Below are 13776 nucleotides of genomic sequence, written 5' to 3' on the forward strand. Positions count from 1 at the left end.
ACGGAATTGTGGCTCGAGAGCGCGCATGCTGCTGTCCTATTGGACCCCTTCACGTTGCCTTCCTTCAGGAAACATCGTCGCGCTTTGCAGGATTCTCTATCTATCTATCTATCTATCTCTCTCTCTCTCTCTCTCTCTCTCTCTCTCTCTCTCTCTCTCTCTCTCTCTCTCCGTTACCTCTAATTCCTGATAGCGAGACTCGTGACGAGAGAGGAGAAACGCCGGGCAAAGTCAGTCTGCTGCGTTTGATTACGCTTGCCGATCCGATTGTACAGCGTCGACGAGTACGGGTACTTTGTACGAGTTTTCGTCTGACGAACTCTCTCGCCCGATGAGAGAAAGAGAGAGAATCATCGGGATTGCGTCGTGTCCGCTTTTGAATACGTCGCGTTTGAAAACTGTCAAATAAAGCATAAGTAAGTGCCGTCTCGTTTGCACGTCTGAAGCTTCGAAAATATTCAACATTCGTTGTTACGTCGACATGTAAATATCTCATTCAATATTCCTATTCTCGATAACTATTTATTTTTATTTACATTTATTTTTCTTCAAATCTTTGCAACATGTGCGCCACGTTTTACGTTACGCCCGTTGAAAATTTCAGAAACATGGGTATGTAGTATAGTAAATTTGTAAAGATTAATCGGGAAGCCGCGCTGTAAATGTGCTTTAAGCCGACTGGAAAGTAAACGTAATATTAGTTGTTGTTAATCTGATTATTAGCATACTGTCGGATCATAGTGTTTACCGGCTCTTACCGATATATAAGCTTACGTGCACGGATAACTCGTGAATATACGAGTGTCCTAAAGGTGTATCGCCCATTGGCAAATGTCTTTCTTGTTGCGATATACATATACATATATCGATGATATAATCGGATTCTGCCAATAGCAGCCGCGGCAATTGCGCAGATAGCCATGGATGCTATTAGAATAATTTGGACGCAACCCAGAAGCTGATCCTGCGGCAAATGGATTTTCATTGAAAGGCATCGCGGACAGCTGAAGTCGAAGTCGGGAAATTGTCGATATTTTAAGAGCATTTTCATAACTTTTATCAATTTCCGGTCTTGAAGTCAATGATACCAGCCGATTCAATTAACTGTCGAGTTCCCAGAAAATAGAAACATGATCGAACAATCTTTTTCGATAGTGATCTAGGATTGCTTGATTAACCAGCATCTAATAGATGATTTAATAATTTTTTCCAGATAGTACACAATATCTACTCAAATTTTGTAAAAAAATTCTCTGAATATTTCCTGAGATTTTCTAGGTATTTTAGTTCAAAAATTCAAGTAAAAAGAATATTTTAGATTTTTTGGTGCAACTTTCTAAAATAAATTTTTTTTTATTGCATGAGTTTTCTTTTCACACATGCAAAAGAAAAATATAGAGCCTCTTAAGTTTTAAATGTTAGATTTGTAATGTACTGAAGAAAACTAAATATCTTACTAACTTTATAATCTTTGTAAAATAAATATTTTTTACTTGCATAACATTTTTGTTATCAATAAAAATTAAAATATAAGATATATAGTGTGTATATATCTTCAATATTTTCTTAAGATGTTGAATATATATAAACATAAATATATATAAATATATATTTATAATATACTCTAAATGCATAATTCACTTGTTTTGCCAACTTTTTACAATATGAGAGCAAAATTATTAAAGAAAGAATTTAGAAATTATTAAAGAAAGAAATTTAAAAAAAAATATTTTTTAATGTTTCCTAAGTTTCAATACGAGTTTATGAGAATTCCAGATTTGCCATGTTTTTCCACGGAGTAAAACACTCTGTATAATATTATAAGATATTATTAATATTGTAAGTATATTGACGTTATATCTTAACGTTTTATCTCGTAACACATTCTATTAATCGTTATAGCTTCGTACGTTTTCATTTACTTCGCTTCATGCCGAATCGAAAGAAATATCCATGTCTGCTAAAACTTCGCTGAAATCGCGCAATTTTCTTTCACATCGAATGAATTGGCCGCGCGCGAACGCGCACGTAATTCCTCGGGATTTTGCAGGAATTCGCAGAAATTTCGCAGAAATCGCAAGAGAAATTGGAATCACTTCTCGATGGAGTAATCACAAATCGATTTTAATAATAACCGTTCGTTAACGCGCGACACGTCGATTGGCGGGGTCAATTAAAATCCAATGGGTCTTTCGAATCGACACGCCAGATCATTCGCCGATATACCGTAAAACGTATTATTCTACGGCGCCAGATGAGCCAGAATAACGCGCGTCGGTTCGACGATAATTTATGTTATCGCAGGGGCACGAATCCTGATCCTGGCCCAAGAGTTATAGACTAATTAAATCGGTGACGGAGCGTGTTAGTGCTTTCACCGAATGCATGCGGCTAATTACCAGTTTACGACGAACCAATGGCACGGTACCGACGATTTGTCGCGGGTTCCCTTCTAATTGCACGCATCAACGTTCGTTGTCAGCTTGTAACCGTAACTCTGCGATTGATTAAGGGCGCTAACACTTTAAAAGCGACTTGTTGTTGCGACGGTAAATATTTTGCATCTCGCGATTGAAAATTATCCGTGGCTTAATTATTATATTTATTTCTATACATGCGCGCGATATAATACTCGCTCAAATTAAATATTTACAGCTGAGAAGATTTTTTTTTCATTAGAAAGAAACAAGCGCTGCAATCAAACACGAGCTTATCTTTACGCGCGCATTTTTCCTCCCTTGTTTCTTCAGATCAGTCCTAGCGTCGCTGATCCGCCGCGCTGACAAACTTTACGAAGACGCGACGGAAATAAAGTGTCAATTTTTCCAAAGGACAGAATTAGAAGGCACTTGGCTGGCGATGGGCCAGGCAACCAAGTTTCCGATATGCAATTCCGCTTTATTTCCGGATCGTTTGGCGTGCCCGCGCACTCGTGCGAGGGCTAATGTAATGGAAATGCTGTAAGCTCTCTATGTTCTATGCATATTATTGTGCCACTTCCACGCCACGTCGCAACACTAATAATTGTTATGGCCCGATAGAGTCCAATTCTAACGGCGTGAGGGGCGGGGTGGGGAGCGGGGAAGAGGAGGGGGGACGGCGTGGGATCGGATCGGACCCGACGATTCTGGCATTGAATAAATTGCAACTGTTTTTCCGCGTCCGTGACTCTTTTCAACCAACTGATCGGCAATACTCGATGGGATCTGGCCGCGCAATATCGATTCGGATTCGTTCGATGGGACCGGCGGCTAAACTGATTCGACTTTGAAGCCCACGTTTACGCATCGATTCGCGCTCGGTTGCCGTACTATACGATAGCTCTGGATATCGCCGAAAGAGACCGATTACAATTGATTTTTTTTGGCTTATCTCTAAACCAAAAGCGCTTTGATTCGCAACCGTCGAATTAATTTGATCTATATATATGTAAACATATACATATAAAAATTAAAAAATATTTGTAATCTCCATTTTTAGTTTATAATCAAATTTGTGAAAAGTTGGTTTGTAACAATGTTGCGCACAGTGTAGTAGGTAAATTATTGTCAAATTATTAACAAGTAGAAAATTATAAGTATACACATGTATGTACAGAGATTGACAATACTTCACATTATACATCATGAATTAGATTACAAATTACAATCTCAATCTTTGTTTGAAAACTTTAAAAAAGAAAAAATGAAATGAAATACTTATTACAAAAATTCAATTTTTTTAATTGTATAAAAATTTTTTTTTTTTTACAGAAAATAATTAAGGAATTAAAATAACATAATAATGACAACGCACATAAAGATTACCAAAATTGCATCCTTTCCTATTTTTTATTTAATGTATTATATACTTTGTGTATTATATTACTTTTTAAGGAAATAAGAAAAATAAAATAATAAGTATCAAATGCTCAAAGATTCTTTCTCTGAATAGATCTAAAGATTCTTTTCTCTTCTGTAAATTCAAAGACTCTCTGGAGTGTCGAAACCGAAGGAGTGGTAATTTTGGAAATTCGTGGAAATTCGTGAATACAAATTCAAACTTTTTCGTTAAAATTCCCATAACAGAAAGAGGATAGAACTTTGATTATTCCTTTTTCGATATTTTAACTGCATCAAGTGCTAATTACGTCGCAAGAGCTAATAACAAACTCTGCGCACAAAGAGATTTTTCGTTAATTCGCGCTACAAAATGGGAAGCCCTTCTTTATTAATCCTGTCGGAAAGGGAGAGGAGAGTAACGATAACGTTCTGTGCAAAGTGTTCTCAAGTTAGGTCGATAGCATCATTAGAATTTGAAACGCAAATGAGAGGCTCTCTCTTTCTCTCTCACTTTCCTCGTCTTTATACCGTCTCGAAATCCCGGCAAAAATCACTTGGCGCGCTGGTACTTTCGGTGTGCAAAGGCTACGATTTTATTTCCTCGTGCCAGCTTGCGCTGCGAGCTCGTAGACGCTTCTGTAAGACCGGAGCCATTTCGCGTCTCTCGCAACACCGTGCCATGTAAACGAGGATATTTCTCGTCGTAACAAGGGGTAACTAAACGCGTAAGGTAAAAGCGTAAGATACAACACATTCTAGAATGATGCTTGGTTTGAGTTTGGCCATTGGTTTAATGAACGCGTAAAAGTTAGAACAGTAAATGTTCCTCTATAAAATACTTCCAATGTGGTTTCGAAAATACACATCATTATATTTTATATATCTACTCTCTCGCTTTCCACTTTTTATAGAATTTAAAAATTTTTTTCACAAAATCCTTATCGCGGAAATAAAGGTAAAATTTTGACAAATTTTCTTTGCACGATCATAAAAAGTAAATATCAAAATAAATTTTATGCTAATAGAATTCTTTACTCATCGAAAATATATTATTGCTGTTTGTTTATTCATAAATTTGGAAAGATCCCTCTATGTGATTATATAAAATAACTCTTTTTAATGCCATAAAATTTCTGTTCGATGAGACAGATATTAGTTCAGCGAGTCGCTGTGTCTGAAAGGGAAAACGAAAGTTGCCGAATGTCATCCTTGGCCTTTCGTCGGTAAATTGTAGTTGGAAAAGGGGAAGAGACGAAAAGAAAAATGCTAGGAAAGGCAAGAAGTAAGATCTGGCGATGCGCCATAGCGATTTATTTATTTTTCCCCGTGCAAACTTTCAGCTGAAAAAGCTGTAGAAAGCGCCTGGACAAACAAAGGGAACAAAAACATTTTATTACGCGATTAAACTCGATGATGACAATATTTTAAGAGGTGATAAAGAGTTTGTCAAACGCAGTTTCCCCGCAGATGGCGGATTATTAATCGATTAGTGTGTTGTCATTGACAAGTGGATTTTAATAAAAAAAGACGTTTGATTAAAACATGTTAACGATTATTATGTTCTCACGCGAAAATGTTTATTACATTCAATTGATTTTAGTTACATCTTTTAGTTTTTAAACCTAATATAATTGCTGATCAGTTTTCTGCCATAAATGTTTCTTAATCCTGAGCAATTTTCAGACCCGCAGAAAATCGGCGGCGAGTCAGGCACGAAACGAACAAGCCGTAAAGACTCCGAAAGGTGTTCATGAAATCTTTATGCGATCATAAAGACAGTTCATAAAGTTTATACACGCGGATGTGTAGTCGCTAAACTATCGCACGTAGACCTTTCGCGATATCGTACAACTAGAATGTCCGCAAGGAGACTACACCGACACTTTTTACAACTGCAAAAACTATTATTCTGTCGCGTTTTACCGTGGACGAGGATCGTGCAAGGTTTGACATTTTACGTTTTTTTTTTTTTTTATATTATCCGTCACATATATTATTTCTACCCCTGAAAGAAACGATAGCAGCTGACATCTCGTATTTTTTCCGACGATAATTATTAATGCGATTAATTTTCCAAGATTTTTTAAACAAGCATTCTCGCGCATTATCCATGAGGTAATCACACAGTAAAAAATAAAATAGTAAATTTAACATTTTTTGCATGTCCACTTTAAATTTTAAGTTAAAATAACTCATTTATTGTATGTTACTTATTGACAAATTAGAAATGTTAAGTAATTTATACAAAACTTTACATTTATTTTTGTTATTAAGACTTTAAGTGTGATGTAAAAATAACATACAAATTAATTAAAAACTACATGAAAGAGTAGTTACAATAACTTGTGTAAGAAATGTTGATAGAACATTTTAAAGTTCATGATTACTCGAAGATTTATTTTAACTTTTCTTAGAATGTTAAATTAATTTTGAAACATGTTGATTGTTTGAAATAATTATTAATGATGTGTTAAAAGCACTTAAAATAATGTTCCATTTCTAAGACACATACACAAAAGTGTTAAGTTATAAAGTTGACATAAATGTAACACATGAAAATGTTATAAAAATAATAACATATCAGCTGTATGTTAATTTTACATTGAAGTAATAATCAAAACGTGGTAACGCAAAAAAATTTTAACATATCGACGCACAATTTTTTACTGTGCAATTATTGTTAAACAATTTTGATTTCTTGTGAAACAATGAAGATTGGGAAGTACATAAGAGAAATAAAAAAAATTCGTGACATTATCGTCGCGTTTTTAGATCAATCACAGTCCAAGCGGAACGAATTGGCCTCGTAAAGCTCGTCTCGTATATAAACAAGTATTTATAGAGAATTAGCGGTACTCCAATAATATAAATCCTCTTCATTATCAGGACAAATTTATTGGATGATATTATCGAACGTCGATTATCACGATAACATCGCGACGGTATCTGTCGGGTTTCGAGTGCGGATTGTGTTCATTTGGGGCAAAAGGTCCCGCGTGGCCACGTAATACGAGTATTTATTACAAAAACATTATTTATTGGCCGACCATTCTTCGAGCAAATGATTTGTTACTGTCGCATTGATCGATTTTAACGATACGCTTGTAAAATTGACGTTTCGTCGAAGTTGAATGGGCAGAATTAATACGAGAAGCAATTGTTTTGAATTTTGTAAGGCTCACAATTTAAACTATTTGTTTATGATTAATAAGAAAATGTAACGCGCGCTTTAGAAAACATTATGTGATTTATATTAATAAACTTAATATATTTAACTTTAATTAAAAATATTTTATCCTTTTATCTTGCGTCAATTTTAACATGAATTTTAGATAATAATGTTTATAATGTCTTTGCAAAGACCAATATGTGCGAATAGAAACGTATATATTTAATTGCAAAATTATTAATTGTCGAATAAAAGAAATATAAAGAAGAAAAATTTACTTGGAGAAAAACAAAGTGGCAGAATACAATGTAAAAGTATATACTTAATAGAAGGCTTTCGCGAGAGATAGATCGTCAGAGGAACTCATTTATTGGCGTACTAACAACCCGAAGAACCGGGAGGAAAAAAGGGAGGAAAGGAAGGGAATAATGTGCAGAAGTACGTGTAAACCACGCGGAAGTAAAGCCAAGGCGAACGAATTCAGTCATTTTCTCTTGTCCCGCGACGTAATTGGAAACAGACTCGGGGATCGTCCTATGTATCAACACAACCCGCCCGGATAACCGGGCGTTCCCTTTCGCTTATCGGATAATTACGGGGTTGGGTTCTTATAGCCGTGCGGATTGGAATGAAAGCTGCTTGGGTTACCGTTGGAACGGACTTCGAACGAGGATGAAGACGCACCGAGCGGTGGCTGGTGAAACGGGTGGGGAAGGAGGGGGAGGGAGGGGGTGAGCTTGGTTATAGGTGGAAGAAGTCGTTACAAAAAGTTAAGTCGGATCAGGCCGAGGGTTGCACGATCGTGCAAGGGATGAAGGCGTTAGATTAGCGTGATCTCCAGTGATAACGTTCCGCTACTTCCTCTTCTCCTCCTTCCTCCTCGTCATCATCTATCCGTTAACTTACCGCCCTCCCTTTGCGCGCACTCCTCTCTCTCTCTCTCTCTCTCTCTCTCTCTACTTCCCCTCTTCTCATTCCCTTCCTTCCACCAATATCATCTCGTCCGGTTGGATTTCAGTGGACAGCATCTTAGCACGTTGTTACCGTGCAATTACTGACCCTCCTCCTCCTCCTAACGAGAAAGGGTCGCGGGGATGCAACTTTTGAAAATCTCCTATTAGAAATAACAGCCCCTCAGTGAGCGTACGTGTTCTGAGTATCTAAGAGTAAATTGGGATCTGCGATGAAGCGCGAAGAGAACGTCGAAATGAATCCGCGAGTACCGTCCAGAGAATGAGACACGCTGGCGTTTCAACGTAGTATGTGTATAAAAATAATGACAGACCGGTCTGTGACTATCATAATGTATTGCGGTTTCTCGTTATTTTTTCGGAATTCTTATATCAGTTGCGTAAGATTATTTCGACTACGATATCTCGGGAATTAGTAATCAATTTAAGAAAAACAAATGTTATGTTATGTGTGTTATATTATGCTACGTTATGTTATATTAATGTTCAATTAATTTATTTCACATTTGTTCTTTTATCTATCAGTTTGATTATTTTTTCAAAATAAATTTTCTTATCCAAAGATATTTTATAGATAATCAATTTCTAATATTAGAACTTATTTAGTTTTCTGTTAAATTACAGATTGATTTCTATAGAAAATAAATTACAATTCTTTTATTTAAATAAATTCATAGAAAGTAGAAAATCAGTTTTTTACTTGTTATTTTTATTGCATATAAGATTCAATATTTTTTACTTGATATGATAATTATTTCCTTCTTTGAAAAGTTTTTTTAAAAGATTATACATCTTTCTTTATAAATTTTTTGGAAATATAATATGTGAAAAAATAACTATACGTAAGAAGATTTTGGTGACATGTATCAAAACTGAATGCAGCAAACATATGTGTTTTTAATCAAAAGTACACATTATTTTTTAGGAGAAATTTGTATTTTTAAATATGTGAATTAACTACCTTATTAAAGGTAAATATCATAAAAAAAAAGAAACAATAAATGTCAATTACAAAGATTGTAAAAATTTAATGCATATATGGGATAATGCATATTACATAAATGATATAAAATAAAATATAATCGCATATATAAAATATTGTGTGTGTGTATTTTTTTATATAAACAATATATATGTAACATGTAAAAATTTAATATTAAAAAAAGTTATTAATAAATATTTAAAACAATAGTATATTTATTATAGATAAATTTTAGCTTGTTTTTTTATGTATGTCAAGTACCTACTGCTCATATTTATAGTGTAAATTAAAAATTGCAAATAAAAAGAGAGAAATTTAGATATATTAGATAGATTTAAATTATTATTAATTTTTTTAATTTTGACGTAATAGGACATTTCTGAAACTAATATATAAAAGAAGTATAAAATCTTATAATCCATTTTTTTATCAAACTACGTGTTAATTATTGAATACATCTATATAAGAATCTGTTGATTGTGCATTTCTAAAAAATGCATAAATATAAATATATAAATAAGTTAGATATATATGTGTGTGCATGTATATATTTGACACACATATATCTTCTTTATTCGCTATCATAATCAAATTCCATTGCAATTGTGTTTTCTTACATGACACAAAGTAGTGGCGAAAACGACGGTTATAACATTGTAAAGCGTCCATTGTAGTGGGTTAATGCAACTCGTAATTACTTTGGAATTGTTGTGTCCTCTACCATTGAAGATTAGCAATAAAGCTTGTTTGTATTTCTCTAATTAACCGCAACAGTATTGTCGATTGCCATTTCGGGTGCAATTACGGCGCTGTGACTTTGCAACTGTTCTAAACTCTGCTCTACGATCGTATATGTATTAGAGATATACGATAATTGGTTTTTTGATACGACTAAAAGCAGCTAGGATTAATTAAGTTTTATTGAAAAAGAAAAGATTTAATCTCTATACAAGATAAAAAAGTTTTTACATACGATTATATCATTTTGCAACAACATTTATATTTAAAGCTAATAGAATATCTTTTTAGTTCTAATAAAATTTTACTAATTAATTTAATTATTTGCTAAAAAAGTATCTATAATATATTTTGTAATTATTAGAAAATCAGCAAATTTTAAGAAACTTCTTGCACAATTCATTCCTATATAAACTACAAAGCAGCATCAACAATTTTCAACGACGATCCTTTGACAGTCGTTAAGAGGAGCGAGAACAAGTAACGGTTTGGAGACGCAAGGGACGCCCGGAAGACAGGAGGAAGTTCCGGCAAGAAGAAAAATAAGAGGGCAGGAGAAAAGATCTTGGTAATGGTTGTCGACCGAGGAACGGTCAATTTAGACTTCAAAGGGTTGTCCGATATAAAGGATATATAAAGGGGAGGTATGGTCTTTCTTACATCCCGAAGCAAATTCCGTTTCAGATAGAGAGAAGGAGAGAGAGAAAGAGAGAGAAAGAGAGAGAATAAGCAATGCCTGCGACCTACGGAGAGAGCAAACGCGCTCCATTATTTCCCAATAAATTTCCAACACTGAAAGAGGACGGTCTCTTGCTTTCGCCTTTCCGTGCGAGCAAGCGTCTATCCCCGTTCACTGCGTTTCACGTGCACGTGCGAATCCGGTCTCGAAGTTTTAAAGTGGTTTTAAAGTGTCATCGCGCGCTCTCTCGAGAGTGGACGACGCCAGTCCACTCGGCTCATTTCATCCGTTGTATCGGTAAACTATAACGAGACAAATGGATGTAGGAACGAAGCGCGCCCTCACATCCGCCCCTAGCTAGACGTCTTTCTTCCCTTCTTGTTCTACTTTTTCTTTTCTTTTCTCTTCTTCCCTCCCTGCGCTCCCTTTCTTTCTCTAACATGCGATCACTTTTGTCTCTCGCCCGTCCTCTCCGTTACGGAAGAAAACGAGGACAGAATCAAAGTTGTGAACGTGGTCCACACATCCGCGACCATCCCTTAAATCCCACCCCTCCCCACCCACCCCCCACCCCCCGGTCCCCGCGTACTCTCCTCTGAACACGTACTTTAGCCAAAGTTGCCCGGTCTAGTCGCGATAGATATAAATGAACTTGGTACTTTCAATCGTTTTCAGTTCTTTTCCCGAGTCTGCTACGGACTACGGCGCGTAAAGCCGCTTAGTTCATCCTACGATACGTTTGCGATACTCGATACTTTACTCAAATAAATAAGTAAACGCTTCGCCATACGTTACAATGTAAGATACTTCGAGGTCTTTCGTACATATTTGAGTGTGTATACAACATATAAATCCCATCGCAAATCAATTTTCCATAAGAATTTGAGTCTCTCCTTATTCACTTTTTTGTTATTTGCACTTGTAAAATAATAAAATTTAATGAGAAAAAATTTTTTTAAATAATTCTTTTATGTTAATTTGTCGTTTTATAATTATATATATTTAATTATTGTTTTCTTTATTTATTTATATAACATCAAATTTTTTATATACATGAAACTTTTGTTTTTTTTTATATCTTTTTCGAATAATCTTTATTGTCAGATACTTTCAATTCATATCTTATCACGAAAGTGATATATTAGCGCATTGATACTACATATATATGTATAATGCTCCAAATGATTTTCCCGATGCACTATTGTACATACGCTATAGAGTTCTACGCATTTTCGGCTCTGTTGCCAAAGTCTATAGATTACACATGTTTCATTGCATTGAATCACATTGAGTAATCAAAGCAATTAGCGAAACGTTGATTGAACATTCGCATCAATCAAGTCACGAAACAAATTTAACGATTTCCCTTTCTGATTTTTATTCTTTGTCGAATCGCGCGTCAACAAACCCCCGAATGAATCAGCGCGATAGATCAATGTTGAAGACAATACGATTTTTAGTTGTTGCCGTAATGAACAAGTGTGTATTACGCGATAATAATAATAATAATAATAATAATAGTATTGTAATAATAAGAACAATAACAAAAATGAAATATATAAGAGATAAAGCAACGCCGATAAAATGGTGTTGATGTATTCCAAGAGATGGCGTCACCAGTATTGCACGAGAAGAAATACTGCATGGTATGTTTATTTATATATGCATATACTTGTATGTTGATTTAGTATAAATATCAATTAGAACTTAAGCCTTCTGTATGTACAGATTATCTCTCGTCTGTAAAATATTGTTATACTGACCAAAGTGTACCAATTAACCGGATATATCTCAGGCTTTACTCTTTTCATACAAATAAAAAGAAAGTAATATTGCAGCCTTATAATAAAAAAGAAGAAACTGTAGAGCATCTTATTTCAGAGTATAAAATATTTTTATCACAACATCCATTACGAACTCATCGATAAATCGAATAACATAAATTGCTTGTAAACAAAATATTCTCGAAAAATATTTCCCTGATTTTACTGTAACATATTCATGAAACAAGTCCCACGTATTTTCTGCTACAAAATGCGGAAGCACAGTGTGGAAACTTTCAATTGTAACGACAATCTCTCACAGAAATTTATCATTAATGAGTTAGTGATTAATTACTTATTTTGAGTACTTAAATTACTAATGTACAGTAATTTTTAATGATTCAATTACTGAGCTTCTAGCGATCACGAGCGCTTCAGTATTGAAGATTTCAGTGATTAATTACTGCCTTAATTATTAACATTTGTTTGAAAATCTCATTCTATTTTTCATCAAAAAAATTTTATTTTAATTATTAAATTTTTACTTTGATTGATAAAATTTGATTGGAGAACGGATATCCGTTCAAGTTTATTTTTGATATAATTATTATAGATAACTTAAATATTTGTGAAAGATTTTATTACGAGAAAAACTTGATTTATGAAAGATATTATTACAACAAGACTTGACAGTCTTAAACCATATATTAAGTACACAAAGATTCTCTATTAATCTAGTCGCAACAACATAGAATATAAAATTAATTGTGAGAGTTATGATGCATCTTATGTGGAACAAACGAAAGATTATTAAAAACCAGGATCACTGTAATCACATAAAAAGATCAAGTTTACAAAGCTCCATGTTCACAGATCATAGATTACAAAAGAATTATTTCGATTGGGATAGAGTATAGATTTTAAATAATATGAGTCTTGTTATCCATAAAAAATTAATGTTCGAGATGCTTTTTATTAAAAAATCGCAGCAGTCTAACAAATAATGTCGTATAACGAGACTGATCTGTAAATCCACTGAACGTTTACTGTTACATTTTTAATCGAATTTTCCTTTGGTGAATTATTAAGTTTTTGTTGATTGTTGTTGTGTCGGTTCCTTACTGTATCAATTATTTAAAAATATGTAGAAAACATTTTCTATCCTTTGCGTCTTCAATTTCGCAATTTCTGCCGCAAGTTTGTGCCACAACTTTGTTGGTGAGTAATCGAACATCGAAGCTTTGTGATGCACTGACAGAGAGATTATACGTTAAACATTACAACTTAGATAACAGTAAATTTTTTTCCATTTTTTTTATATTTCTTTGTATATTTTATGGTCTGACTTTGATTTTATTTATTGTCATTATATTGAAGAGAGTTTAATCAAGAACCGAAACGTTTGTTTTTTGCATTCATATCATGCACTCTGCATTTATACTTATTATTTGTTTATAATCTGCGCTCGCGCGTTAATTTGTGTATCATTATTTATTTTGAATTTGTTAGTAAATTGTGTTTTACGTGAATTTCTATGATTTTAATTTCGAGTCCGTTTTATTATTTTTTAAATTCTGACAATATTTTTTTTATATTTTTGTTACTTAACTCCTTAAGCCCTACTTTACCTCGTTGAAAATATTGAGATATAAT

The sequence above is a fragment of the Anoplolepis gracilipes genome, chromosome 1, assembly GCF_047496725.1.
Source record: "Anoplolepis gracilipes chromosome 1, ASM4749672v1, whole genome shotgun sequence".
NCBI lineage: Eukaryota > Metazoa > Arthropoda > Insecta > Hymenoptera > Formicidae > Anoplolepis > Anoplolepis gracilipes.